Below are 10,265 nucleotides of genomic sequence, written 5' to 3'. Positions count from 1 at the left end.
CATGGTATTGAGCTACCACGTTTTTGGAGCCATTACCGGGGATTATGAGAGTTGTGAAAAAAGTATTGTTCACAATTTCGCGCACCAAGTTTTTGGCGCCGTTGCCGGGGATTGTTCAAGTTTTGAGCAAGCTTTTGGTAACAATGCCTGGGATTGTTCTAGTTTGGACAACTGACGGTTCATCTTGTTGCTTAGATTAGGTATTTATTTTTTTTCGAAATTCTTGAAGATGAATTCTAGAGTTTCATGATGATTTGTTGAAATCTGGCTGGCTGAGAAGCCATGTCTAATCTGATTGGACCGAGGTTTCAACTTATCACCACAAGAGCTTGTTGATTTTCATCAAATTTTGCTTTTAGGAGCAGTGATCTGCTAAGGCTTGGCTGACCTTTGGTCATGTCTAGTGTTTTGGACCGAAGCTTTCTTTGAAAGCTTGGCTGGCTGTGAAGCCATGTCTAATTCCTGGACCGGAGTCTTAGACTAGTATTGCACTGATTCCTGGAATTCTCATTAAGAATTTTGATATTTTTTTTTTACTTAATTTTCGAAAAACACAAAAAAATTACAAAATCATAAAATTCAAAAATATTCCTTGTTTGAGTCTAGTAAGTTTGGTGTCAATTGCATGCATTCATATGTCTTAGTGATCTTCAAGATGTTCTTGATGATTTACTTGCTCTGATCTTTGAATTCTATTGACTTGAGTGTCTTGTGTGTCTCATGAGCATTTTCATTTTGTTAGTGTCAGTAGTATACAAACTGCTAAGTTTGGTGTCTTGCATGCATTGTTATTTGATTCTTGTTGCATTTTGATTATTAAAAATCCAAAAATATTTTTAATTTGTATCTTTTCAAGTCAATGATACAAAGAATTGAAGATTCAGAACATACTGCAGGAATTATACAGAAAAAGCTGAGCATTCAAAAATGCCCAGTGAAGAAGACAGACTGGCGTTTAAACGCCAGCCAGGGTACCTGGTTGGGCGTTTAACGCCCAAAGAGGTAGCATTTTGGGCGTTAAACGCCAGAATGTATACCATTCTGGGCGTTTAACGCCAGGATGGTGCTAGGGGGAAGAATTTTGTTTTCAAATCAATTTTTTTTTCAAGTTTTCAAAGTTTTTCAAAATCAAATCTTTTTCAAATCATATCTTTTCAATCAAATGTTTTCAAAATCAATTTCTTTCCTTTTTCAAAGATACTTCCTAACAATTAATGATTTGATTGAACATCTCAAATTTGTTACCTTTTCTGTTGAGAAAGGTTTAATGTTTGAATCATATCTTTTCTTGTTAGGCAAGTCACTAATTTTCAAAATCAAATCTTTTAAAATAATTTTCAAAACATATCTTTTAAAATTGTTTTCAAATCATATCTTCTCAATCACATCTTTTTAAAACTAATCATATCTTCTTAACCTCATCTTTTCCAAAATAGTTTTCAATCAAATCTTTTTGATTACTAACTTCAAATCCTTTTTCAAAAATCACTTGATTTCTTTCTTACTTTTATTTTTGAAAATCAATTAAGTGTTTTTCAAAATGTTTTCAAAATCTTTTTAATTGAATTTTCGAAAATCCGCTTCCCTCCTCCCACATCCTTCTATTTATGGAATATCACTCCCTCTTAATGCACAATTCGAACTTCACCTAATTAAAGTTCGAATTCTTCTCCTTCTTCTTTCTTCTATTTTTCTTTTCCTCAAACACCTTAAGGAATCTCTATACTGTGACATAGAGGATTCCACATCTTCTTGTTCTCTTCTCCTTCATATGAGCAGGAGCAGAGACAAAGGCATTCTTGTTGAAGCTGATCCTGAACCTGAAAGGACCTTGAAGAGAAAGCTAAGAGAAGCCAAAGCACAACTCTTTGTAGAGGACCTGACCGAATTCTTCAAAGAAGAAGAAGACATGGCAGCCGAAAACAACAACAATGCCAACAATGCAAGGAAGGTGCTGGGTGACTTTACTGCACCTACTCCCAACTTCTATGGGAGAAGCATCTCTATCCCTGCCATTGGAGCAAACAACTTTGAGCTTAAGCCTCAATTAGTTTCTCTAATGCAACAGAATTGCAAGTTCCATGGACTTCCAATGGAAGATCCTCATCAGTTTTTAGCTGAGTTCTTGTAAATCTGTGACACAGTCAAGACTAATGGGGTTGACCCTGAGGTCTATAGACTGATGCTATTCCCTTTTGCTGTAAGAGACAGAGCTAGAATATGGTTGGACTCACAACCTAAGGATAGCCTGGACTCTTGGAAAAAGCTAGTCAATGCCTTCTTGGCAAAGTTCTTTCCACCTCAAAAATGGAGTAAGCTTAGAGTGGAAGTCCAAACCTTCAGACAGAAGGATGGAGAATCCCTCTATGAAGCTTGGGAAAGATACAAACAATTAATCAGAAGATGTCCCTCAGACATGCTTTCTGAATGGAGCATCATAGGTATTTTCTATGACGGTCTCTCTGAACTATCCAAGATGTCTTTGGATAGCTCTGCTGGAGGATCTCTTCATCTGAAGAAGACACCTACAGAGGCTCAGGAACTAATTGAAATGGTTGCAAATAACCAATTCATGTACACTTCTGAAAGGAATCCTGTGAACAATGGGACTAGTCAGAAGAAAGGAGTTCTTGAGATTGACACTCTGAATGCCATACTGGCTCAGAACAAGATATTGACTCAACAAGTCAATTTGATTTCTCAAAGTCTGTCTGGAATGCAAAATGCACCCGGCAGTACTAAGGAAGCTTCATCTGAGGAAGAAGCTTATGATCCTAAGAATCCTTCAATGGAAGAGGTGAATTACCTAGGAGAACCCTATGGAAACACCTATAATTCTTCATGGAGAAATCACCCAAATTTCTCATGGAAGAATCAAGAGAGACCTCAACAAGGTTTCAATAATAATAATGGTGGAAGAAACAGGTTTAGCAATAACAAGCCTTTTCCATCATCTTCTCAGCAACAGACAGAGAGTTCTAAGCAGAATACCTCTGACTTAGCAACAATGGTCTCTGATCTAATCAAAACCACTCAAAGTTTCATGAATGAAACAAGGTCCTCCATCAGAAATTTGGAAGGACAAGTGGGTCAGCTGAGCAAGAAAGTTACTGAACTCCCTCCTAGTACTCTCCCAAGTAATACAGAAGAAAATCCAAAAGGAGAATGCAAAGCCATAACCATGGCCGAATATGGAGAGGAAAGAGAGGAAGTGGACGCCACTGAGGAAGGCCTCAATGGGCGTGCACCAACCTCCACTGAGTTCCCCAATGAGGAACCATGGGAATCTGAGGCTCAAGATGAGACCATAGAGATTCCATTGGACTTACTTCTGCCTTTCATGAGCTCTGATGAGTATTCTTCCTCTGAAGAGGATGAGTATGTCACTGAAGAACAAGTTGCTAAATATCTTGGAGCAATCATGAAGCTAAATGGCAAGTTATTTGGAAATGAGACTTGGGAGAATGAATCTCCCTTGCTCACCAAAGAACTGGATGACTTGTCTAGGCAGAAATTACCTCAAAAGAGGCAGGATCCTGGGAAGTTTTCTATACCTTGCACCATAGGCACCATGACCTTCAAGAAGGCCTTGTGCGACTTAGGGTCAAGTGTAAACCTCATGCCCCTCTCTGTAATGGAGAAATTAGGGATCTTTGAGGTGCAAGCTGCAAAAATCTCACTAGAGATGGCAGTCAACTCAAGAAAACAAGCCTATGGACTTGTAGAGGATGTTCTGGTAAAAGTTGAAGACCATTACATCCCTACTGATTTCGTAGTCCTAGAGACTGGGGAGTGCATGGATGAATCCATCATCCTTGGCAGACCCTTCCTAGCCACAGCAAAGGCTGTGATTGATGTTGATAGAGGAGAGTTGATCATTCAAGTGAATGAAAAATCCTTTGTGTTTAAGGCTCAAGGATATCCCTCTGTCATCATGGAGAGGAAGCATGAAGAACTTCTCTCAAAACAGAGCCAAGCAGAGCCCCCACAGTCAAACTCTAAGTTTGGTGTTGGGAGGCCACAAGCAAACTCTAAGTTTGGTGTTGAACCCCCACATTCAAACTCTAAGTTTGGTGTTGGGAGGTTCCAACACGGTTCTGAGTACTTCTGAGGCTCCATGAGAGTCCTCTGTCAAGCTAATGACATTAAAGAAGCGCTTGTTGGGAGGCAACACAATGTTTTATAGTTAACTATTTTCTTTTATTATTTTATGTTTTTTGTAGGTTGATGATCATAAGAAGTCACAAAATAAATGAAAAAAGTAAAAATAAAATGAAAAACAGGAAGAAAAACAGCACACCCTGGAGGAAGATGCTGCTGGCGTTCAAACGCCAGTGAGCTTAGCAGTTGGGCGTTTAACGCCCAGTCTGGCACCATTCTGGGCGTTTAACGCCAGAAAGGGGCACCAGACTGGCGTTAAACGCCAGAAAAGGGCTAAAACCTGGCGTTAAACGCCAGGAATGGGCACCAGCCTGGCGTTTAACGCCAGAAATGGCTCAAAACGTGGATTTTGATGCCATTTGGTGCAGGGATGACTTTTCCTTGACACCACAGGATCTGTGGACCCCACAGGACCCCACCACCACTCTCTCTCTTCTTCCCCCATTCACCAATCACCTCAATACCTCTTCCCCAAAAACCCTTCACCTATCAAATCCCATCTTTCTCTTCACCACTCACATCCATCCTTCATAAAACCCCACCAACCTCACCCTTCAAATTCAAACCACTTTCCCTCCCAAACCCACCCATCATGGCCGAACCTCATCTCCCCTCTACCCTATATAAACCCTTCTTCACCCCTTCATTTTCACACAACCTAAACACCACTTCTCCCCCTCTTTGGCCGAATACACCACCATCTCCCTCTTCCTCATTTCTTCTTCTTATACTCTCTTCTTTCTTCTTTTGCTCGAGGACGAGCAAACATTTTAAGTTTGGTGTGGTAAAAGCGTTGCTTTTTCGTTTTTCCATAACTATTATGGCATCCAAGGCCGGAGAAACCTCTAAAAAGAGGAAAGGGAAGGCAAAAGCTTCCACATCCGAGTCATGGGAGATGGATATATTCATCTCAAGGGTGCATCAAGACCACTTCTATGAAGTTGTGGCCTTGAAGAAGGTGATCCCCGAGGTCCCCTTTTCACTCAAAAAGGGTGAATATCCGGAGATCCGCCATGAGATCCGAAGAAGAGGTTGGGAAGTACTTACCAACCCCATTCAACAAGTCGGAATCTTGATGGTTCAAGAGTTCTATGCCAATGCATGGATCACCAAGAACCATGATCAAAGTGTGAACCCGGATCCAAAGAATTATCTTACTATGGTTCGGGGGAAATACTTGGATTTTAGTCCGGAAAGTGTGAGGGTAGCGTTCAACTTGCCTATGATGCAAGGAGATGAACACCCTTACACAAGAAGGGTCAACTTTGATCAAAGGTTGGACCAAGTCCTCACAGTTATATGTGAAGAGGGCGCACAATGGAAGAGAGATTCAAGAGGCAAGCCGGTCCAATTGAGAAGGCATGACCTCAAGCCCGTGGCTAGAGGATGGTTGGAGTTCATTCAACGCTCAATCATTCCCACTAGCAACCGGTCCGAAGTTACCATAAGACCGGGCCATCATGATTCATAGCATCATGATTGGAGAAGAAGTGGAAGTTCATGAGGTTATAGCCCAAGAACTCTATAAAGTGGCGGACAAGTCTTCCACCTTGGCAAGGCTAGCCTTTCCTCATCTCATTTGTCACCTCTGTTATTCAGTTGGAGTTGACATAGAAGGAGATACCCCTATTGATGAGGACAAGCCCATCACCAAGAAAAGGATGGAGCACACAAGAGACCCCTCTCATCAAGAGATCCCTGAGATGCCTCAAGGGATGCACTTTCCTCCACAAGACTATTGGGAGCAAGTAAACACCTCCCTAGGAGAACTAAGTTCCAACATGGGACAACTAAGGGTGGAGCACCAAGAACACTCCATTCTCCTCCATGAAATTAGAGAAGATCAAAGAATCATGAGAGGAGCAACAAGACAAGGAAGAGACATTGAGGAGCTCAAGCACTCCATAGGATCTTCAAGAGGAAGAAAGAGCCGCCATCACTAAGGTGGACCCGTTCTTTAATCTCCTTGTTCTTTAATCTTCTGTTTTTCGAATTTTAGTGCTTATGTTTGTCTATGTTTGTGTCTTATGATCATTAGTGTCTTAGTGTCTATGCCTTAAAGTTATGAATGTCCTATGAATCCATCACCTCTCTTAATAAAAACGTGCTTAATTGAAAAGGAGAAGAATTGCATGAATTTTAAATTTTATAACAGTTTAATTGTATTGATGTGGTTGCAACACTTTAGTTCTCTGAATGTATGCTTGAACAGTGCATATGTCTTTTGAATTTGTGGTTCATGAATGTTGGCTCTTGAAAGAATGATGAAAAAGGAGACATGTTACTGAGGATCTAAAAAATCATAAAAATAATTCTTGAAGCAAGAAAAAGCAGTGAATACAAAAAAAAGGGAAGAAAGCAAGCAAAAAAAAAAAAAAACCGAAAAAGAAAAAAAAAGAGAGAGAAGAAAGAGAAAAAGAAAGAAAAAAGAAAAGAATAAGAGTTGTGATCCAAGGCAAATAAGAGTGTGCTTAAGAACCCTGGACACCTCTAATTGGGGACTTTAGCAAAGCTGAGTCACAATCTGAAAAGGTTCACCCAATTATGTGTCTGTGGCATGTATGTATCCGGTGGTAATACTGGAAGACAGAGTGCTTTGGGCCACGGCCAAGACTCATAAAGTAGCTGTGTTCAAGAATCATCATACTTAACTAGGAGAATCAATAACACTATCCGGATTCTGAGTTCCTAAAGAAGCCAATCATTCTGAATTCCAAAGGATAAAGTGAGATGCCAAAACTATTCAGAGGCAAAAAGCTAAAAGCCCCGCTCATCTAATTAATACTGATCTTCATAGATGTTTTTGGAGTTCATTGCATATTCTCTTCTTTTTATCTTATTTGATTTTTAGTTGCTTGGGGACAAGCAACAATTTAAGTTTGGTGTTGTGATGAGCGGATAATTTGTACGCTTTTTGGCATTATTTTTAGTATGTTTTTGATATCTTTTAGTTAGTTTTTAGTAAATTTTTATTAGTTTTTAATTAAAATTCACTTTTCTGGACTTTACTATGAGTTTGTGTATTTTTCTGTGATTTCAGGTATTTTCTGGCTGAAATTGAGGGATCTGAGCAAAAATCTGATCCAGAGACTCAAAAGGACTGCAGATGCTGTTGGATTCTGACCTCCCTGCACTCGAAGTGGATTTTCTGGAGCTACAGAAGCCCAATTAGCGCGCTCTCAACGACGTTGGAAATTAGACATCCTGGGCTTTCCAGCAATATATAATAGTTCATACTTTGCCCAAGATTTGATGGCCCAAACCGGCGTTTAAAGTCACCTCAAGAAATTCCAGCGTTAAACGCCGGAACTGGCACTAATTGGGAGTTAAACGCCCAAACTGGCACTAAAGCTGGCGTTTAACTCCAAGGGAGTCTCTACACGAAAATGCTTCATTGCTCAGCCCAAGCACACACCAAGTGGGCCCGGAAGTGGATTTTTATGTCATTTACTCATCTTTGTACACCTTAGGCTACTAGTTATCTATAAGTAGACCTTTTACTATGTATCGAGGACTTGGTAGCTATCTTCGTTTATGCTATCTTAGATCATTGGGAGGCTGGCCATTCGGCCATGCCTAGACCTTATGCTTATGTATTTTCAACGGTGGAGTTTCTACACACCATAGATTAAGGTGTGGAGCTCTGCTGTACCTCGAGTATTAATGCAATTACTATTGTTCTTCTATTCAAATCCGCTTGTTCTTGTCCAAGATATCACTTGTTCTTCAACTTGATGAAGGTGATGATTGACGCCCATCACCATTCACTTATGAACAAGGTGACTGACAACCATTTGTTCTACAAGCATCTGAGGCTTAGTGAATATCTCTTGGATTCCTGATTGCACGATGCATGGTTGATCGCCTGACAACCGAGTGCTCGCCTGACAAACGAGCCAACCATTCCGTGAGATCAGCGTCTTCGTGGTATAGGCGAGAACTGATGGCAGCATTCAAGAGAATCCGGAAGGTCTAACCTTGTCTGTGGTATTCTGAGTAGGATTCAATGCTGAATGACTGTGACGTGCTTCAAATCCTGAGGGCGGGGCGTTAGTGACAGACGCAAAAGAATCACTGGATTCTTTCCGGCCTGATTGAGAACCGCAGATGAATTCCGCTATGCTGTGACAGAGCATATGCAATCGCTTTCACTGAGAGGATGGGAGGTAGCCACTGACAATGGTGAAAAACCCTTGCTTAAGCTTGCCATGGAAAGGAGTAAGAAGATTGGATGAAGGCAGTAGGAAAGCAGAGAGACGGAAGGGAAGGCAGCTTCATGCGCTATCTGAAGTTTCCTACCAATGAATTAATAAGTATCACTATCTTTATCTTTTATGTTATTTTCGTTCATCATCATATACATCTGAGTTTACCTGACTAAGATTTACAAGATGACCATAGCTTGCTTCAATACTAACAATCTCCGTGGGATCGACCCTTACTCACGTAAGGTATTACTTGGACGACCCAGTGCACTTGCTGGTTAGTTGTGCGAAGTTGTGTAATGCCATGGTATTGAGCTACCACGTTTTTGGAGCCATTACCGGGGATTATGAGAGTTGTGAAAAAAGTATTGTTCACAATTTCGCGCACCACTATGACCAATGGCTTAATCACTTATAGCCTTGCCATTGAAGGAATCGTTCATCATTGAAGTAGTTAGTATGATGTGTTAATCCAGAAGAAGAAGTACCTCCGAAGCCTTAACTAATCTCTCATTACTGTCTCTACATCAATTCTTTATCACTTTTGTAAATCTTGTTAAATTAGTAAATAATTAGTCAATAAATTAGTTTTTAATAAAGAAAATTAGAAATGTGAATATTATATCAAATTAGGATAGAGCTCATTGAAACGAGAATTTTGACACTAATTTCGAAGAAAATTGGTCCAAGATTGGACCGAATGGGCTGAACCGGTTGAACAGAGCCCAAACCGGGTCCGTGGGTCCAACCGAACCAACCATTAAATGAACCCAAGCCCCCTTCTCTTTCTCATTTCAGCTAGAACAACGTGAAAGCCTCCAAAGAAGAGAAGGACGCCGAAACCCTTACAGTAAGTTCAACTCGCTGTAACTCCTCCGTCCGAGCTCCGATCACCACACCGTTTGTGACCACGTGACCACCGCGTTGAGCTCTACGTTTCTACCAGAACAATTTCATAGGTAACTCATTTTTCTATTCTTAGCCACTTCTTTCCCCAATTTTCAAAAATTGAGTGGAGATATTGAATTTCTTTATTCTTTGATGTTTTAGGATCTAATTAGCTTGAGAAAAACGTTCACTCTTGCTTATGTGATGCTTGGGTAAGGTGAGGATACCATAATTCTATTTTAATTTTACTGAATTTGAGCTTTGAGTATTAAATTGGATATATATGTGTTATGAATGTGTATTAGATTGAGAATAAATAATTGGAGCATGAAATTGTGGACGTTGGAATTTTGATGGAGACTGGGCATTAGTATTTTGTTGAGCTTTAGGGCTATTTTTGTGTTGAGTAAATTGCTTTGGTTGCTACGTGGGAATCGGCCAAGGTATGATTTAGGTTTCTTGTATTTAATATATAATATTCAGTGAAAACTTAGGCTAGATAACCTTAGGATAAGTTGAAATGCATGGAAATGTATATTGTTTAGTGTTCTTAACCTTTGTGGTGAAAGATGGATATGTGATGGTAATTGTGGATGTATGGCCAATAATGTGATAATTTTTGAGTTGATGATGATGTGATTATGTTTACATTGATTAAATGTATAATGAGATTGTTGAAGTGTGGTATTGAGCTATGTTGTTGTGTGAAGAATGATAAGAAATGGTGTAAGAATATGTGGCTGGGGTATAGCATGTAATAGGGTTGATTCCAAGAGTAAAATGGATGATTTGTGAATGATAGAAAATAATGAAATGGAGGTTAAGGAGTTTTTGCAAAATTTGGGTTTTGGCCAAAACTTCGGCGAGGCATAACTTGGCTTCCAGACCCTCAATTTTCTTTCAACTTGTTTTACAGTAAAAATTGGGTTCGTGAAGTTTATGCCATTCGAAGGACGGATGAAAAATATTTTAATTTGAAGAAGTTATGGGTGTTGGAAGATTATATCTAAA

At 39.9% G+C, this 10,265-nt stretch overlaps 1 non-coding gene across 1 annotated transcript; it reads right to left on the bottom strand.

Moving 5' to 3' along the window:
* Positions 1-2,314: 2,314 nt before the first annotated feature.
* LOC130978178 (small nucleolar RNA R71) lies at positions 2,315-2,422 on the bottom strand. Its single transcript, XR_009085835.1, has one exon. It is a non-coding gene; the product is annotated as a small nucleolar RNA R71 (small nucleolar RNA).
* Between the last annotated feature and the right edge of the window lie 7,843 nt (positions 2,423-10,265).

Source organism: Arachis stenosperma, chromosome 4 (genome assembly GCF_014773155.1).
Source record: "Arachis stenosperma cultivar V10309 chromosome 4, arast.V10309.gnm1.PFL2, whole genome shotgun sequence".
Classification (NCBI taxonomy): Eukaryota; Viridiplantae; Streptophyta; class Magnoliopsida; order Fabales; family Fabaceae; genus Arachis; species Arachis stenosperma.
The sequence above is the reverse complement of the archived record's forward strand: the minus strand, read 5'-3'. Positions and strand labels throughout refer to the sequence as shown.